At 37.9% G+C, this 20,557-nt stretch overlaps 1 long non-coding RNA gene across 2 annotated transcripts in view; it reads right to left on the bottom strand.

Annotated features, from left to right (window-relative positions):
• Window positions 1-10,949: 10,949 nt before the first annotated feature.
• LOC119619622 (uncharacterized) overlaps window positions 10,950-20,557 on the bottom strand; it is a 29,666-nt gene continuing 20,058 nt past the window's right edge. The window contains exon 4 of one of the 2 annotated variants that reach the window (XR_005236119.2): window positions 10,950-11,088. This is a non-coding gene — a long non-coding RNA (uncharacterized lncRNA). Of the gene's footprint in view, window positions 11,089-13,321; window positions 13,438-20,557 lie in introns of those variants that run through there. The other variant, XR_012091136.1, reaches the window with a different exon arrangement.

Below are 20,557 nucleotides of genomic sequence, written 5' to 3'. Positions count from 1 at the left end.
CTTCAGGCCCCTCTGGGTCTAGGGCAGTAAAGTGTCTAATGGTTGTCGCTAAGCGGGCCATGAACTGGGCTGGGTTCTTTACCTTGGGTAGTTTCTTTAAGTTTGTCATAATTAACAGCTTTGTAAGCTGCCTTTTTAAGCCCTTCAACTAGGCAGGAAACCAAGTAATTTCGCCTAGCTATACCTGGGGAATCGGCCAGATAGTTCTACTGGAGATCTTCTCGGGAAACTACTCTAATGCCTTCCTGGAGGTCTGGCTCATGAAGCCGGTGGTTATCAGCGTGAGATTGGGCTAGAGAAAAAACTCTTTCCCGTTCATCTGTGGAGAGGGTAGAAGTTAGGATGACATTTAAGTCACTCCAGGTTAAATTGTAGGACAGAGTTAGATACTGGAATTCCTGTATATATTTAGTGGGGTCTGATGAGAAAGAGCCTAAACACTGGCTGATTTGGGAGAGGTCTGATAGAGAAAAAGGCAAATATACCTTGACTATGCCTTCAGCTCCAGCCACCTCTTTAAGAGGAAATTGCTGGGCAGGTGGGGGAGTGCTAGTCACGGAATGAAACTGTAAGCCAGACCAGGTGTGAGGAGGGGAGATGATAGAAAGATTTATAGGGTTAGGGAGCACAGGCTGAGGAAGAATTGGGACCTGGCTTGGCCTGGCGAGGAGCAGCCTGGGGAGAAGGGGAGAGGTCAGATGAGTCCCTAGAAAAGAAGGATTCAAAGGACTCAGAGCTTGGGGTGGAGACTGAAGGAACAGACAGGAGAGAAAGAAGAAAGATTTGGGATGAGTCTCACTGGGAGCAGAGACTAGGGAGGGACCAATGTGTGAAAGAATGCCTGGACATCAGGCACTTCAGACCATTTGCCCATTTTTTGACAAAAATTATCTAGATCTTGTAGGACAGACAAATTGAAACTGCCATTCTCTGGCCACTTAGAACTACTGTCGAGTCTGTACTGGGGCCAAGCAGTATTGCAGAAGAAAATAAACGCTTAGATTTTAGGTCAGGCGAGAATTGAAGAGGTTTTAAGTTCCTGAGAACACAAGCTAAGGGAGAAGAAGAAGGAATGGAGGGTGGAAGGTTACCCATAGTGAAGGAGGCAAGTTTAAAGAGAAGGGTAGAGGCATGGAGAAGGGGGTGGGGAGCAGCCCTAGGCTGCAACGTGGGTGAGCAGCCAAAGCAGGTGTCCCCGCAATTGACTTGCGACCAAGGGAACATGGGTGAATGATCAAGGCAGGCGCCCCCATGGAGATCACACACCAATGGAACGTGGGTGAATAATCAGAGAGGCGTCCCTGCAGTGATTAAACACCAAGGGAAGGCTGCCTTCCTGAGTCCGTGACTGACGCCTGAGTTTTGGGTCCACAGATAAAACATGTCTCCTTTATCTCTACTAGAAAATGAAAGAAATTGAAATTAAGAAAAGGGAGAGATTGAAGTGTGGCACCAAGATTGAAAGGAGAAAGAGGTTGAGGGATAGTGAGAGAGGTTGGAGAAGAGAGTGCAGTTGATCTGCACCATCTTATCTGCTTCTTACTGTATAGGTGGCTGACAAAGAGAAGGGAAGATGGAGCCGCCGTCTTGAACATGTCTAGCCCTTAGTTTCTGCCTGGCATTCACCTGTGAAAGCTCCCAGCTTGCTTGCCTTATGTCTACAGCCTGACTTTACATGCTGCTCTTTGTTAGAAAATGATTTTGAGCTGCTTTTCATTAAAAAGGAAAGCCTTATCGAGGACTCCCATACCCTTACTATCTGCCTAAGTGATTTCTTCTTAACTCCTATATCAACACTAGGTACCACTGAACTTAAGAAAGTTTATATACATTTTTATTATTTTCAATTGCTTGGAAATCTCTGCATAGTTACCATCTTCTTCCTGCTTCCTTTGTCCTGGCTGTAGTAATGCATATTGCTGCAAACCTCTTTAACATCTATTCAGCTAAGTAGAGCTTGGTCTGGCACCTGTAGTACTCTTGAGACTTGAGGCTGCTCTGCTGTAGGGCTGAGGTCAGAGTCTGAATGCTGGGCAGGCTACCAGGAACCGTTTTGTCTGCCTTTTCAGAAAACAAGCATTGACTTTCTGAGCCCACTTGAATTTCAATATAGACTTGTAATAGAAAACCCTTTTTGCCCAAGGGTTGTGTCCTAAATCGTACCTCAGGTCTTTTCTTCTCGTATTCTCACAAGAGAAAAAGAATAAAACCTAAGTAAGCTGGAAGGCTCCCCTGGTGACAAAGCTTTAGCTTTCTCTTCTCCCTTTAATTTTGAAATTAGAATCTATTTTGAAAACAAGTTTGTGCCGAAAGCTAAAGATTATGTTTTGCTCTAATACTGAGATTTGTAGTAACATTTTGATGACTAGTATTAATGACTTTCTTTTCATAAAAAAACAAGTCCTAATTCACCCTACACAATTTAAAACAATGATTTACATATAGTAAAACAAATTTTAAGGAGACATATGCAATTATTTCTTCACAGAATGTTAACATTTTAAACCTAGTCAGTTTGTATGAGAAGCCTCTCTCAAGCACTTTCTTTTGAGCAAGATAAATGTGCCTTTATAGAAAAACTTCTATAAAGTTTTCTATAAACTTTATAGAAAAACTTCTCCATTGGAAGCTTTAACAATATTTTCCAAATGGTTTTCCTAATCATCAGTTTAATTTTATGGACTGGCCTTTTATGGGACATTGCCAGACACGGTTAGAGTTTTCACCAAATTACACTGAATTCGTCTTAAAGCTGAAGTCAGGGAGTCAATAATCTTTTTTCTTTTACTAGACTCTCTCTTCTGGAAAAGTTTCAGATGCATAGCAAAATTGCATCGAAGGTACAGAGATTTCCCATATACACCCTACCTCCACAGCCTCCCCCTTCATTTGGTACAAGTGATGAACCTACATTGACACATCATTACCACTCGGAGTCCATAGCTAACATTAGGGCTTATTCTTGGTGTTGTACATTCTGTGAGTTTAAATACATGCATAATGACATGTATTTGAAGTTTTACAGCTTCATACAGAATATTTTCACTGCCCTAAGAATCCTCTGTGCCCTGCCTAGTCTTTCCTGCTTCACCCCTAAACCTTAGCAATCACTGATCTTTTTACTGTCTCCGTATATTTGTCTTTTCCAGAATGTTATATTGTAGTTGGAATCATACAGTGTGTAGCCTTTTCAGATTAGCTTCCTTCACTTAGTAATACGAATTTAAGTTTTCTCCATGTCTTTTCATGGCTGGACAGTTCTTTTCATTTTAGCAATGAATAATATTCCATTGTCCGGATGTAGCACAGCTTATTTATCCATTCACCTACTGAATGACATCTTGCTTGCTTCCAAGTTTTGGCAATTATGAAAAGAGGTACCACAAACACTCATGTGCAGATTTTCGTGTGGATACACATTTTCAGCTTTTTGGGGTAAATACCAAGGAGCGATGATTGTGGGTTTTATGGTAAGAGTATGTTTAGTTTTGTAGGAAACTGTCCAACTCATAATAGAAAACCCTTTTCCAAAGTGACTATACCATTTTGCAGCAATGAATAAGAGTTCCTGTTTCTCCACATCCTCTCCAGCATTTGGTGTTGTCAGTGTTCTGGATTTCAGCCACTGTAACAGGTGTGTAAAGGTAACTCATTGTTGTTCTAATTTGAATTCCCCGATGACATATGATGTGGAGCATCTTTTCACATGCTTACTTGCCATCTGTATATCTTCTTTAGTGAGGTATCTGTTAAGGTCTTTGGACCATTCATTAGTTGGGTTGTTAGTTTTCTTGTTGTTGAGTTTTAAGGGTTCTCTGTGTTTTGGATAACAGTCTTTTATGAGATATATCTTTTGCAAATATTTTCTCCCAGCCTGTGGCTTGTCTTTTCATTCCCTTGATATTGTCTCTCACAGAGAAGAGGCTTTTCATTTTAATGAATTTCAGTTTTATCAATTCTTTCTTTCATGGATCATGTCTTTGGTGTTATAGATAAGAAGTCATCACCATATCCAAGGTCATCTAGATTTTCTCCTACATTATATTCTAGGAGTTTATAGTTTTGCATTTTACATTTAGGTCTGTAATCCATTTTGATTTCATGTTTGTGTAAGGTATGTGTCTAGACTCACTTGTTTAATGTGGCTGTCCAGTTGCTTGCTCACCATTTGTTGAAAAGCCTGTCTTTGCTCCATCATATTGCCTTTGCTCCTGTGTGAAAGATCGGTTGGTTTTATTTACGTACGTCTATTTCTAGGATCTCCATCTGCTGCATTGATCTATTTGCCTGTTCTTTTGTCACTATCACACTGTCTTGATTATTGTATCTTTACAGTAAATCTTAAAGTCAGGTAGTGTGAGACTTTGAACTTTCTTCTTCTCCCTCAATATTGTGTTCATATTCTGGGTCTTTTGCCTCTCTAAATAAACTTTAGAATAACTTGCTGGGATTGTGATTTAAAGTGAATTGAATTTATGTATCAAAGTTAGGGAGAACTGACATGTTGATGGTATTAAGTCTTCCTATCCAAGAACAAGGAATGGTGTTCCATTTATTTAGTTCCTCTTTGATTTTTTTCATCATATTTTTAGTTTTCTTCATATAGATTTTGTGCTTTTTTTTATATTTAGATATATACCTAAGTATTTTTTAGATGCTATTTTAAATGATATTGCATTTTTATTTCAACCTCCACTTACTAATTGCTGGTAAGTAGGAAAGCAGTTAATTTTCATATATTAACATTGTATCCCACAACCTTGCTGTAATCCTTTGTTAGTTCCAGGAGGATTTTTGTTGATTCTTTTGAATTTTCCTCATAGACAATCATATCATCTTCAAACAAATAGTTTTATTTCTTCCTTCCCAGTAAGTATACTTTTATTTCCTTTTCTTTTCTAATTTCATTAGTTAGCATTTCTAGTATGATGCCGAAAAGGAGTGTTAAGAGGGGACATCCTTGTTTAGTTCCTGGTCTTAGTGGTCAGCCTTTTAGTTTCTCACTATTAAGTATGATTTTAGTTGTAGAGTTTTTTGTAAATATTCTTTATGTATCAAATTGAGGAAGTTCCCCTCGATTTCTAATTTAATTGCCAGTTTTTATCACGAAAGGGTGTTGGATTTCATCAAGTGCTTTTTTGGCATCTATTGATATTATTATGTCATTTTTCTTCTTTGGCTTGCTGATGTGATGAATTACATAAACTGATTTTTAAATGCTGAACCAGTTTTTCATACCTTGAATAAATCCCACTGGATCATGGTATATAATTCTTTTTATACATTGTTGGATTTGACTTGCTAATATTTTGTTGAGCCAGTGATTTTTCTGCATATATATATTAGTTTCATCAAAGGGGAACTTTTAAGATAATTTAAATTCACTTATTTCCTAACATGCAGCATATTCAAATATCTATGAAAAGCTATTTACATCATTTTTTATTTTCTCTCAGCTACTGATTTTTTGAATAGGAAATAATATGAGTTATTCATGAATTAAAAATTAATATTAGGTAATATTTACTGAGTCCTTACTATGCCATGCACTATGCTAAATTAAATCATTTAATCCTTAAAAAAATACTATAGGTATGCATTACTATCACTAGACCTTGTTCTACAGATGAGGAAATTGACGCTCAGAGAGGTTAAGTAACTCACCCAAGGTTATATACAGCCAGTCATTTGCATCCAGGCAATATAGTCCCAGAGAGTCTACATTTAACTCTATGATTTACAGTTCAACAAAATCATCCACCACTCATTCGCAACTCAACAAGATAGTTTCCTGACAGATAAATCAAATAACAAATTTGAAAGGCACAAAGTATCCATGTGTTGCTTTCATCTTTTCATCAGCATTTCAAATTATTTCCTGGATGACCCTCATGTACCAGGCACTGTTTTAGCGACTGACAAGATTCCTGTGCTAACTTCTTTCTAGTAGCACCAGGAAACAGAATGGTCAGGAAAGATTTCTTTGAGGAAATAGCATTTGAGCTGAGGAAAAAAAAATATCTTTGGAAGACTATTGGAAGAAACTAGCTATGCAAAGAGGAGAGAGATTAGGATTTGTGCAAAGGAAATATAGTTATGAAGTCCTTGAGACAGGAATGCACTTAATTTGTACAAAATATTGAAAGAAAAAAAAATAAAAGATGACCTGTATGGCTAAAATCTAGTAAACGACGCATATGTGGGACACGCTGAAGTTAGCAGGCAGAAAAGCAAGCTCAGACATGGCCACGTGGGCAAAGTACAGATTTTATTCTAAGCACAATGGGAAACCACTGGAGGGCAATAAACAAACAGGGTGACATGGACCACTCTGCCTTGTTTGTGGCTTGTAGCAGAGCCACAAGTAGAAGCACAGAGATCAGTTAGGAGTTTATGGTAATCTAAGTGGAGTGGTTTGAGTCATGGTAACATAAGTGAGAATGAAAGGAAGGAAGAGTTTTTGAGAAATAATTTGAATGCATATTGACAGGTGTTTTGGCTAAAGCAACTGAATGAATGGTAGTAACATTTGCTGAGATTGAGGAGCTTCAAAACGAGACGGGAGAGGAGGCGGGAAGGCTGGAGGATGAGGAAAACAGATGAAAGAGTTCTGTTTTGGATGTGTTTAGTTGGAAATGTTTAATTCATATCCAAATAGAAATTATTTACATCAAGTATTTCTTAGTCTTTGACCTTGAAGACAAGGCCTGGTGCCCACTGCAATGCATGAGCTCTAACTATATTTCTAGTTCTAGTACAGATCAAACGTATACTTTAACACAAGTGATAAAATTGATAGAAATTTAGTCTCAGTAGAGCATTGCTGTTTCAAGACTTATAATTATTTGAAAGCTCTTTAGATGATGTGGAAGGCTGAAATGTTTACATAAATTAAAAGAACTAATCCTCTGTGCATTCTAAGCACTACCTGGAGAGGGCCTTTAGAGCTGCCCAGCAACGATATCGTATTTTCCTAATTATTCACTCTCCTACTCTCCTAACTGCTTTTCTCTTTTCAATTTTTTTTTTTTTTTTTCCCTGAGACAGAGTCTTGCTCTGTCGCCCAGGCTGGAGCACAGTGGTGCAATCTCAGCTCACTGCAACCTCCATCTCCTAGGTTCAAGCAATTCTCCTGCCTCAGCCTCCCAAATAGCTGGGATTACAGGCATGTGCCACCACACCTGGCTAATTTTTGTATTTTTAGTAGAGACGAGGTTTCACCATGTTGGCCAGGCTGGTCTAGAACTCCTGACCTCATGATCTGCCTGCCTCGGCCTCCCAAAGGTCTGGGATTGCAGGCGTGAGCCACTGCACCCAGCCCTCTTTTCAAATTTCTAACAGCTCTTTCTCACTCTTACTCTTAGATGATTCTCTTAAAAGAGAATGTCCCCCACCACAACAATCCACCTAATTCTGTCTGTGCCCACATTGCCTTCTTTCTCTCCAGTTAAAAATCTAGAAATGTCTCTATTCCTAGCAGAACTAAATGAGATCCCCCTCCTGTGTGGCTGCCCAAGGACTTTTCCCAGCATTTCTCCATTTCCTGTCCTCTATCACTGATCCTTCCTTTCATGCTGGATATGTATATCCTATCATACTAGAATTGTAGATCACAACATTAAAAGCATGCTGTCTGGAGCCATACTGCCTGGATGCAAAAACCTTTGAAATGTTTTTATCCGCTCCCCAATATTGCTATTTTTCACAGCCAAAAACAAAACAAAAAAGTTGCCTGCCCCTTTTACTGCCGGCAACAGCCCCATTTCTTTGCTCTGTTTGCAGCAAACTCCTAAAATGTATATTCAACATCTCCAATTCTTTTTCCTTTCACCTCTCATTGTCTTAAATACACTCCAAATTTTGTCCCTACCACTTCTTTATAGATTCCTCTTTTGGTCTCCAATGTCTTATCCTCAGAATGCTTCTTTTCTACCTGCACTCAGTCTCTTAGTGATGGCTTTGATTACTATCCATATGCTGTCAACTCCCAAATATTTATCTCTCTCCCAACCTCTTTCTAAACTTATCCAGCTGCCTACTTAACCTCTTCATTTGGCTGTCTTCTAGACATCTTACATCTAATATAGCCAACACTGAGCACCAACCCCAAACATTTCCAAGCCTCAGACAATTACCTCTATGAATGGCAACTTTATCCTTCCAGTTGCTCAAGTCAAAAAACTGGTATCATTCTTGATATCTATGTCTGTCTTACACACAACACTCAACCCACTCTTGTCTTTCTCTGATAGCTGAGGCCTAGAGAAGCTAACTGACTTGCCCACAATTCCTCAGCTAGCAAGTTACTGCCAAGATTCGTTCCAGTGGTAAAGTTCTCTCCAGTGCTAAAGTCTGTGCCAACTAGTGAGCAGCTCACCTTCAGTCTAGGTTGGACGCTAGCCTAAAAATGAGTCATCCAGCCAATCATAAAAATAGAAAAGAAATAGGTATAGTGTTTATATATTCCAAAGAGTCTCTGAAATGACTGAATCGTAACTAAACTAATATATGGCCTCTCATATATTACATTTGCACAGCTGGTAAAAGAAATATGTTCCGCAATTTGTGAACACACTGACAGGACAATTTATCAAAGATTTAGTAGGGGCTTCTTTTCCTTCCTGACTTCAGATAAAATTGTCAGGCACAAAACCTTCTGTATCACATTGTCTAGACTTCAGATGAACAGATTTCCCAGAGCTCTTACCAGAAGTGACTGTCAAAGATATCCTCTGATCTTTCTTACTCTGCCCATCTGTTTTCACTTGACTTTCCAAATTTGGCAATTGTCAGCAGATTTATGAAGTTGTGGGAAGACACCAATGGCCCATCTCATCTTCCCTCCCTCTGTAATTCTCAAATGCAAGCAATATCAGCTTGTCTCAAAGATGTTATCTGTCCAAATTGTTTTGATTCTTTGCCCTCAGTGTTTTTGTTACACATATTTTACATGATGTCAGAACATAACATTCAGAAAAGAAACAGCTTAGGGAATCCACAAAGTTCACTGAGCATAAACATGGTTTATTAGCATCATACTAGGTCAGTTCCTTTAAAAGAGGCTACCTAGAATATTTAGTGGCCTCTCTAAAGTTTTTTTTTTTTTTTTTTTTTTTTTTTTGCAGCATTTTGTTTTAAAATTCCAGTGTTTAGCTTCATGATCCTTTGGGCTTTTAAAGAATAGTTGCCTTCATCTTTTAAGGATTGCAGTGGTATACTGGGAGAATATATTTTGAGAACAGTCATTTTCATGGCTCAGAATCCTTCTTATGTGGTGTTACAAAGAGTGGTGATATTTTTGTTATGATTTTTAGTAATTCTAACAATGTCTTCATTCCCTTACTAAAAGAATCTGCCATCTCCATTCTTTCCTCACCATGTTTCGAATTTGCTCATTCACCCTTAGAAACAATACTTCTCTGTTAAAGTCACAATGTGTGACAGTGAGGTTTCAAGAGTTCTGGTTAGGCATTTTGTAGAATGGCCTTCATTTTGCATTTGCCTCACAATTTCTTATTATTACACTGAGGTTATGAATTTCTACAAAGAACCCCACTAGGTGAAACATCTTTCTCATTGCATCATGTCAGAGGACAGATGATATTAATGTGATTTATCTCTGATTTTAACTTTGATCACTTGGTTAAGGCCGTATCTGTCAGGCTTTATTCTTATGCTTTTCCCATATTAAATAACAATTGCAAAGCTTACCTATGCTAGACAGTGCCTCCTGAGTATGTTCTGTCTGATGATTTACATTCACTTCACACGAGTACCTACCTGTGGCTATCAGTCTTCTCCATGAGCTTGAATGTGCCTGCCTCCTCCTCAAAGCTACATGTACGTTACTTCAACATTATTTTAAGGGGAAAGAAAAAGTGGTTCTTTTACAAAGTTTGTGTGAATTGTCATCAATATTTGACACACACGTCTGCCCAGCAGCCTCAAGCTAGACAGCATGTGTGTGGGAAGGAGCATGGCATATAGTTGGAAGTACTTTGTGTTGGCAAGTTATATTGATGCTACTGAATCTAAACATTGAGACCTGGACCAACAAACTAAGAACCATTCCATGCAATTCCCAGTGCAGATAGCTGCTGCATATTAATTATTGAGCATTTACAGCACCCCTAATTAGAAAGTTCTGTGACTTTTTATAGCTAGTACTTGGCCAGGTGGTGGTAACACTTAATGTTATAAGGGATCTTGTAACCAAAGTGAAAAGTCCCAAATCCAGGGAGTCTCCCACTTTGAACAAGCCTTCTCAGAGACTAATAAGGATATAGAAATCAATAAATTTCATGCCCAATGTTTAGCTTAGTTAGTAATGCCTTAGAAGTTATCCTTTCTTTCACCCAGTGAAGAAAATTACTACTCCTTAGTATTTTTTCTACATAAAGAAGTTGAGTTATGATTTGATTTTTATATGTTGTCTACAAATTAACATATGATCATGAGGATGGGCATGGTGGCTCATACCTGTAATACCAATCCTTTGGGAGGCCAAAGCAGGCCAATCACTTGAGACCAGGAGTTTGAGACCAGCCTGGCCAATGTGATGAAACCCTGTCTCTGCCAAAAAATACTAAAATTAGTCGGGCGTGGTGGTGCGTGCCTGTAGCCCCAGCTACTTGGGAGACTGAGATGGCAGAATCACTTGAACTTGGGAGGTGGAGCCTGCAGTGAGCTGAGATTGTGCCACTGCAATCCAGCTTGGGCAACAAAGACTCTATCTCGAAAGAAAATTTATATATATATATATATATATATAGTCATGAGAACAGGCACAAAAAATCATATTTGTAGATAACAATTATCCTTCCATTTGACTTTTCATTTAGGAAATTTATCCTTGTGCTATTAGCATAAATGATAGTTTTTCTAATAAGAAGAAATTAATTTTTGAGGTTTTATTATAAGAGGAATTATTACCTTTTCTTTCTAGAATTGGAGATTCCAGCTACTATTATGGAAGCATGGTTGCAGTGGGTTTCCAGTGACTTATGGTTCAACACAGAAATGATACTGTTGTAATCGGTTTAGAGTTTCTCTTCTTGCAGAAGGCGCTGTCACTGCCGTATGGTGCTGCTGTGAAAACAGGAAGATTATATGCTGACCTTATTCACTGCAATAGTGATATCTCTTCTGATCAGATGGTAGCTTCTCAGAGTGTACAGGGAAAAGCAAAGTCTCAGGTCCCAGGGTTAGTCTCAGCTATGTTTGTCCCAAGTTACTGTAGCTGTGGCCTCCCAGTGTTACAGCTTTTTATTTTATATTTAAAGTCTTGGTCATTAATCCCAAGGTATGTACACAATGCTATAGTGGCTGAGTCAGACTTATACAATGCCTAGAGCCAACCCTGCCCCAGCAGAGGCTGTCACCAGTTCAAACTCCTGAATTCCTCATCTCTCATTTCGGTGATGAGAGATATTCTAACAATGTTGAACATCAAAATAAAAAGTAGTTGGGGTCTTAAGCTCTGTGTAAATTCGAACTGACCTTTCTCCAATAGATTTTGTGTCCCATATTCTAAAGGATGTGGTGTTGGGATGACTTTTATCAAAGTCTAAACTTTTTGTTACACCATGAAATTAATTTAGACTTTCTATTTTATTTTCTAAAATACTTTTCTTTAAGAATTTTCCTTATTTTGCTGTATGTTATAAAATGAAATCTTCATAGTCATCAGTCTATAGATTAAGCAAAACTTTCTCCCTTTTTCTTCATTATCCTTAGACATTATGTTTACCATGTTCAATTTAAAACACCATAAGGAAAACTACCTCAGTGTATAATGGACTGAAGTGAAAAATATACTACAGAGAAATTCTCAAAGACCATCTCAGAAATTTAAGGAAAAATGGAAAAGGAGATTGTAGGGGGAGGGGGATTGGGTTGTCATGTGTTTAAAGGTACAGAACAAGGAAGGTGAGAGGCAGTTAATGGTCTCTGTGTGGCCTCCAGTAGGGTCACAGAACAATGGCAGTTCTGCTGGGATGGTTCAGAGGAAGTTCTTTGCCTGGCCTCAAGTTTTAGTGTCAACAGCGCATGAAAACAAGCCTCGGGAGAGGAACAAATGACCGAGATGCTTCTAGTAAGGACCTTAATGAGGATGGAAGAGAAGACAAAAAAGGGAAGCTATGAGACTTGAAATATGATGCACCATTCCACAGTTTTGAATGTGGTCCTGTGGGAGAATAAAGATTGTTGTTTATTTACATTAATTTGACAGTCACAGATTATTTAAGAGTTCTGATTGCCTACATGCTTAATATTTGATAAACACACCCTGAGATACTTGGGCTAATTCACCTTCTTAATCCAAGTTTGTGGTAAAAGTTTATCCTGTATTTTAGATATCCTTAATAACTGAGAAAGACTGATTATGGCAAGACGTATTATTCAGTGCAACTAATGATCAAGGAGTTTAAGAAGAGTGTGCTAATAGAGGTTCTTTACATTAACTTGTAGCAGTAGCTTTAAGGAATTGGTAAAGTGACTTCTTTCACAAATAGGAAAGGAAAGGACAGCACCTAAAGGTCTAAATGTCATTTGTTCATTTGAGAACAATATACAAAAAGTATCAGAAATCAGTTTCTTTGCATTAAGAAGTATATGTGATAAGGTGAAAGTATCAGATTTGCATATTAAAAGCAATGGCACTCAGTGTCAAAAAGGACTGTGTATAAGGCAGAATCTTATCAATTACAATAAATAGAATGAAAAAAAAATGTAAGCATAACTCCAGGTGGCATCAAAATCTACTAGACTAAGTCTATAAGTGCAAATGTGTATGTTAATTGCTAATATGTCTCACTTAGCTGAATGAGCCGGTATGTTCAGAATCCAAGTCATTCAGCTCTGCACTACTTCAGTGAAGCTGAAGTGGTTGCAGTGGAAGCACACACTTAGGTCTCCCAGGACAACCAAAAACACATGCACTTGCCCATCATCTCGATGTATTCCTAAAGAAATATAAACCCTATTTAAAACAGCTCTTAGGTCTAATAAAAATCTATGATATATATATCCAGATATATGTAAGGCTACATTTTTCAGCCCAGCACCTTTTCCCAACATAAATTCCTAAAGATTTTAACTGCATTCCTTTTTCAGCATAGAAGAGTTATGTTGTTAACTACTGGCATGGGAAGAGTGATTTTTCAGGAGGGAGTAGGGAGTGATAGTGCAAGGTGAAAGAAGGCATATTAGAATTACCAAGGGAGAATTTTCAAACTACCTCACATCCCCACTTCCTGACTTTGGGAGTCTGATGTGTGCCTCAGGAGTCTTAGGACCTAGTGGGGTGTGCAGAGGGGGATGCAGCTTGTTGGAGCCTCTGTGATCCAGTTCTGTTCCCACACATTCCCTCATGTAGAATTCCCGAAGTGAAGGAAAAAACACTTCTTCTCTGAAATATTTTTTAAAGGCGGACTCCTGAGGGAACAAATAAAACAAAGTAATCAGCGGAACAGTCTCAGTGTTCCTGACTGAGATTGAACCAAATGTTCCTGAGCATTCTTCTTCACACCTTTATTATCTTAGGAAAAAAACAAGCTGTTCCAACTTTCTCACTTGACTGTCACATTCTAGGTAACAGAATGTCTCAGAATGCTCAATGGTACTGGAGGGATTATGCTGAATGCCTCTTACTGAGGGCTTCATCAAGTATTAATGCAAATAAAAAATTTAATATTATTATCTAAATATAATGCCCTAAATCTCACCCCCAGGGTTTCTCTTCTTCAGATAATTTTACTTATTCATGGAAATAAGTTAATACATGCCTATGGCACACTTTATAGTATCAACCTTTGTCAGAAATATTTAATTAATTGTATTTCATTCAATTGTGTAATTTGACTCCCAGGCCTCAGTATTGATTCAACCTCCAAAATATTTTGAATTATACCTTTCCTCAAGAAACAATAGAGGAAGTAACTTAAGTTTCTATCAACACAGTGGAGAAAATGTGGTACATATACACAGTGGAGTATTACTCAGCCATAATAGCAGAATGAGATCCTGTCATCTGCAACAACATGGATGGAAATGGAGGACAATGTGTTAAGTGAAAGAAGTCAGGTGCTGAAGACAACGTTCACGTGTCCTCATTCATTTGTGGGAACTAAAAATGAAAACAATTTAACTCATGGAGATAGAGAGTAGAATGATGGTTACCAGAGGCTGGGGAGGGTAGTGGGGGATGGTGTGGAAGGAAAGAGTGGATTGTTAATGGGACAAAAATACAGTTAGAGAGAATAAATAAGATCTACTATTTAAAGGCTGAGCATGGTGGCTCACACTTGTGATTCCAGTGCTTTGGAAAGCCAAGGAGGGAGGATCAATTGAGGTCAGGAGTTTGATACCTATGCCTAGGCAACATAGCAAGTCACATATCTACAAAACAAACTTTAAAAATTAGCCAGGAGTGGTGACATGTGCCTGTAGTCCCAGCTACTCAGGAGGCTGTGGCAGGAGGATTTTTCGAGCCCAGGACCTAGAGGGTGCAGTAAGCCATATTCCTGCCACTGCCCTCTAGCCTGAGTGACAGAGCAAGACCCTTTCTCTGAAAAAATTAAAAATCAATCAATCCATCAATAAACCTAGTATTTGATTGCACAATAGGGTGACTAAAGTTGAAAGTAACTTATTGTACATTTTAAGATGCTAAAAGAATACAACTAGATTGTTCACAACACAGAAAAGGTCAAATGCTTGAGGTAATGGATATCCCATTAACCCTTATGTGATGATTACACATTACATACCACTATCAAAATATCTCATGTACTTCATAAATATTTATACCTACTATGTATCCATAAAAATAATAATTTTTTGTAAAGATACAATAGCGCCCAGGCTGCCGTCTAGAGTGAATCATAGATACAGGATCTAGGAAACGACCTAACTATAAATAAATATATACACACACATAAATACTAATCTTTTTAGATATAAAGAAATATGTAACATATAAATAGAGGCATCAATTTACATAAAACAAATTAGAATAGAAATGTTTATATATACAACAATAGAGGGCTGTATGCCATTCTGTAATGATATTTTGCCATATAGGAAGGAATCAAAGAACACTATTCAATAAATAATGCAGGCACGCATGCACAGACGCGCACACACACACTCACACAAGGTCCCTACCTTAAACCATACACAAAAGTAAATTCCAGGTAGATTTTTAAACTAAATATAAAAACATCAAATTTTACAGACTTTAGAAGAAAATATTTTAAAATTCCTTGATAACTTCAAGGTAAAAAATATTTTCTTAAATAAGACCCAAAAATCTACAACTGTAAAATTTTATTTTACATTCAATTACTTAAAATATTAAGTCAATATTAAAATAATAAAATGATAAGGCTCAGAGTAGAAGAAATAATTTATAACTCATAAAGCTGACAAAGACAGTACAGAATATATAAAGAACATCTATAAAATCAGTATGAAAAAAGACAACACAAAGGATATAAAGTTTCACTCATGCAGCATGAATAAGTTCTGGCGATCTAATGTAAAGCATGCTAACTATAGTTAACAATACTATATTGTGTACTTGAAATTTGTTAAGAAGGTAATCTTGTGTCTTCATCAAAAAAAGGGGGTAACTCTGAAGTGACAGGTATGTTAATCAGCTTGATTGTGATGATCATTTCATAATGTATACTTAACCAAAACATTAAGCTGTATACCTTAAATATATAGAAATATTTTTATCAATTATACCTAAATAAAGCTTTTTAAAAAGACAAAAAACAAAATGTAAAAATGAGAAAATGACCAGATCTTTCATAGAAACAAAAACCTAAATTGGTAACAAATGTATGAAAACATGTTCAACTTTGCGAATATTTATGTAAAGATGTATTAAAGCTACAGTAACATACCATTTAAAACCCATAAGGTTAAGGGAAAAATTAAGAAGACTGATAATACCAAGTGTCTGTGAAAATGTAGAGGAATGGGAACTCTAACAAACTACTGATGGGAGTTTAAGTTGACACAAGCACTTTGGAAAAGTTTGGAAGTGTGTGATGTACTCACTATAATTAGGGGAGTTAGAGATCACCTCTAACCATCTTTAAGCTCTTACGTGGGCCCTTCAGCTGAATCTATAAACCAAATTGACACCGGGCAGATTAACAAAACAAAAGCATATACATTTTATTAGTTTTGCATGTACATGGGGACTTCACAAAAGAGTAAAGTCCAAAGAAGTGGCAAAAAAAAAAAAAAAAAAAAAAAAAAAAAAAGATGCTTCTATACTTTTTAGACAAATCATGATAAATTTGAGAAGAAATGACAGGACAAAGAAAATCTGACTAGGGACAGTAAGTATATGAAGGCTCATTGTAGCCCCCAGTTCCCAGTCTCTGGTGATGAGGGTTATTTTCTAGCCCTGGTACTGGGAAGGTACTCCTCTCAGAGGAGTCTTTATGGCTTGCTGCCTGCAGGAAGAGATAGGTCCGCTAGACCTTTCTGAAACTATCATTTCTGCCATGTTTTCAATTCAACGTAGTCAATATATCAACCCAGCATATTTCGGGATGGTATATCATTCAGTCCTTCACATACAACCACAAAATTCCACTCAGTATGTATCTTAGAGCAGTGGTTCTAGGATATATGTGTGGCCTGAAGAACCCTAGAGGCTCCCTAAGATTCTTCTTTCAGGGAATCTACAAGATCAAAACTATTTGCATAATACTAAGATATTTTTTGCTTTTCCACATTCATTGCTTCACAAGTGTACAATGAAGTTTTGCAGATGCTACCTGCTACACACACATACACACACACACACACACACACATGCTAAACACCGTCTCTTAGGGGGAAGGAGGTGAAATGGCTTATCAGAGAGGGCCACATAGAACTGATTATCTTGTAACCCTGAGTAGATGTAAAATGTTCATCATCAGCTTTACAAAATTCTATTTTCTGGATCACATATTAAAGAGATAAAGTCTCCTATTGTGTATTTATATAAATAAACTATATTTACCAGCCTTACATTCTTTTATTTAACCAACAATCCTGATAGTAATCATAAATTCTCCTATGATAGCCTGTGGCTTTTTTACATGAGAAAAATGAAAGGACTTCCTCTGCTGAGGTAAGGTACCTCGGTGGAGAGAAAAGCACAAAAGCCATGGATGAAAAGAATCTAGATTTTTACAACCATGCCTATTGCTCATCCACTGGCCTGAGCAATTTACACATCTGTGAACCTCCTCCATTCCTTATTTGTAAAATGGAGATAACATTTCTTAGATAGGATTATAAGTATGAGGGGTACCTAATGTGAAAGGATTTTTTTAAAATTAAGGAATAGCCTTTGGAGGTAGATTTATTCATCTCTTTGGATTCCATGTTAGTCAGCATAATCCTCATTTCCATTCTCTGTAAATATTCGTAACTCCCTTATAGTGGCCCAGGGAGGGTTCATAGTGGGAGTCATCCTTCTCAGGTGAAGCCAATAAAGGCTATATTACCTAAAGAGAATCTTAAAACAATAATAAAACCAACTAAAAGTCCAAATGCTGTTTATTATTACCACATGCTGCTGATTCTAAATATTGCCAAGGCTGAAAAACTTTGCTCCGTGGCAGACCACCCCTACTGCCCACACTTCCGTTACGCCACTGCTCTTATACACCTTCTTCTCTCTGTAGGACTCAGCAAAAATACTGGCCTTTTTTTTTTTTTTTTTTTTTTTTTTTTCTGAGACAGAGTCTCACTCTGTTGCCCAGGCTGCAGGCTGGAATGCAATGGTGCGATTTCAGCTCACTGCAAGCTCTGCCTCCTGGGTTCAAGCACGTCTCCTGCCTCAGCCTCCCAAGTAGTTGGGATTACAGGTGCCCACCACCACGCCTGGCTCATTTTTGTATTTTTAGTAGAGACAGGGTTTCACCATGTTGACCAGACTGGTCTCAAACTCCTGATCCCTGGTGATCCACCCACCTTGGCCTCCCAAAGTGCTGGTATTATAGGCGTGAGCCACGGCGCCCAGCCCTGGCCCTATTTAAATACAGCATCTTGCATATTCTGCATCTAACTCAGAAATGAAGAAAACACACAATAAAGCTAAAAAATTCCATTGTTACATTCATAATCTCAAATCTTAAATGGACATTCAACACTGGTGGGCATTGCACTACACTTTTCTGGTATATTTGTTCCCCTACTATCCAAATTACTATTTCACGCATTTTTCTTCCTTCTCAAATACAGGACACTCCTGACCATCCCTCTCATTATTTGCTAATGACCTCATACCTCATTAAGCAAGAAGAAAGAATGCAATGGGAACGCCCTCATTTTCCTACCATTAAATACACCTTTCCTACTAGTAAATTCTACCTTTTCTCCTCCTCTCCCAATAGATAAGGTATTCCTGCTCATAGATGACTGTCCCCTTGTGCTCTGGATCCCCTATGACTTTTTCAAGGACTTGATATATATAATTACTGCCTGTCAATTGGATTATTATGCATAATGGAAGAATGGATGGATAAATAGATGAATGGATAGATGGATGGAGAAAGAGATGTTCCCTTGTTCACACCTCCTTTGCAGCTACAACCTAATTTCTCTGCTTCCTTTCCAAGAGAAACATCCAAAGTGATGTCTAAAGTCATTTTCTCCATTTTCTCACTTCCTATTCTCTCTTCAATTTGATCTAACTGGACTTTGTCCCCACCATTCCACAGAAATTGTTCTAAGCAAGATCATCAATAATCTCCATCACATCCAATCCAATGTCACTTCTCTGCCCTTAAGCCCTCAGCAGCACACAGCTACTGTAATACTCCCTTCCCTTTGAAGCATTTTCTTCTTTTGTAGCATTACATTGTTCTGGTGTTCTTGCCTAACTAATTGCTCGTTGAGTTCATTCTTCAAATCTTTAGATACAACCTTTATATTCATTCTCAAAAATCTATTTTTACAGCTCCAGCCTCTCCCTTGAATTCTCTGTCTAAAAATGGCATTCATTTCTATTTTAACATGTCCAAAACAGAATTTTTGCTTCCCCACCATATATGTTCTTCCACCATCTTCCCTTCATCAGCAAATGACACAATAGCTCACCCAGTTGCTCAAGCTGGAAACCTAATGGTTACCTTTTTTCTCACACCCCAAATTAATCTCATCAGCAGCCCCAAAATGTATCTTAGATCTAACCATTTCTTTCCATTCTTTATCATGGTAGTCTAAGCCATTATCATCTTTACCTTGGGCTGCTGAAATTTCCTTCTATTTGCCCATCCATCATTCTTTTACCAAAAATGCTATATTCTACATGAAAGCAAGAATCAGTTAGCTTTCATGTAGAATATATAACTTTATAAGCAAGCTGATTTGCTTACAAAATGCAAATTAGATCATGTTGCTTCCCTGGTGAACATCTTCCCATTACTTTCCATTATACCTAGAATAAAATCCAAAACCATTACCATGGCCTAGAAGCCCCTGCACTATCTGGCTCATCTCCACCTCTGTGATCTCATCTCCTGCTGCTGTAGTCATTGCTCAACACATTTTTGCAATATTGACCCTCTTTTTCTTTCCTGGATATGACAGGACCCCTTTCCTTAGAGTGAGTTTACATCCTAGTTTCCCTGAGTGGTCCAGGTTTATGCCTATTGTTCTGATGTCCTATTCACTTTTGCATTTGCACTTGAGCATTTGTCTCAGGCTCATCTTTTGTTTTAAAACCAAGGCTTATTCATAGTTGCATTAAAATAAGCCAGAATGGGTTTGGTAGATCTTCCATTTGTACTTCCAGTGGCTACCCTGCTGTTGTCTAATAGTGTGTGAAACGTGCAGCAAACTGAGTTCTCACTCTAACAAACTGATTAAATCTGAAAGGTGACGATCAATAAGCATTCTCTTTTTTCAGATGCTTTCAAAGGAAAAGTAACAATCAAGTTAGACTCTTCCTAAAGTAATGCACTGGGACAGAAGAGGGCAGGAAGAGTCAAGTGTTCCAGGTCTCTGGGGGTGGTCGGAGATGTAGTAAATCTCTCTATCTCTGGTATACTAGCCAGTGGGGCAAGATGTTGGAAAATATCCTGTGGCTTACTGGACTTGTCTGAATGTTGGAGTCTCCTTTAGCAGTGCTTTTAGGGTGAGATTGTGTTCCTGTTTGTAGAAATCTAGTAAGAAACATCTGGTTCTAAACACAGACTGTGGCTGATGACTTTTCACCCTGATGCAGCCCTCTGAGGAACTACTGTGTGGATTGACTGCAATCTCAGTGAAAGGACGTTTGCTCTAGTCTGCCCAGACTCACCTGGGTTTCAGATGTAACACCAAGAGCAGTAACATTTGCAATAGCAACTCAGAATGATGCCATTCAGCCAATTCTCTCAATTTTCTGGAGATAGAAACTTGGGACAGTCTTATTAGACTAAGTAAATAACCCTGGGGGTCCAAAGGGAAATCTGGAGATAGGAGAAGAAAAGGAAAAAAAAAAAAAAAATAGGCTGCTGCAGATTGTGAGATATAGATGGAGTCATATTCATTT

Source organism: Chlorocebus sabaeus, chromosome 25 (assembly GCF_047675955.1).
Source record: "Chlorocebus sabaeus isolate Y175 chromosome 25, mChlSab1.0.hap1, whole genome shotgun sequence".
Classification (NCBI taxonomy): Eukaryota; Metazoa; Chordata; class Mammalia; order Primates; family Cercopithecidae; genus Chlorocebus; species Chlorocebus sabaeus.
This window is presented reverse-complemented; position numbering and strand designations above follow the sequence as displayed.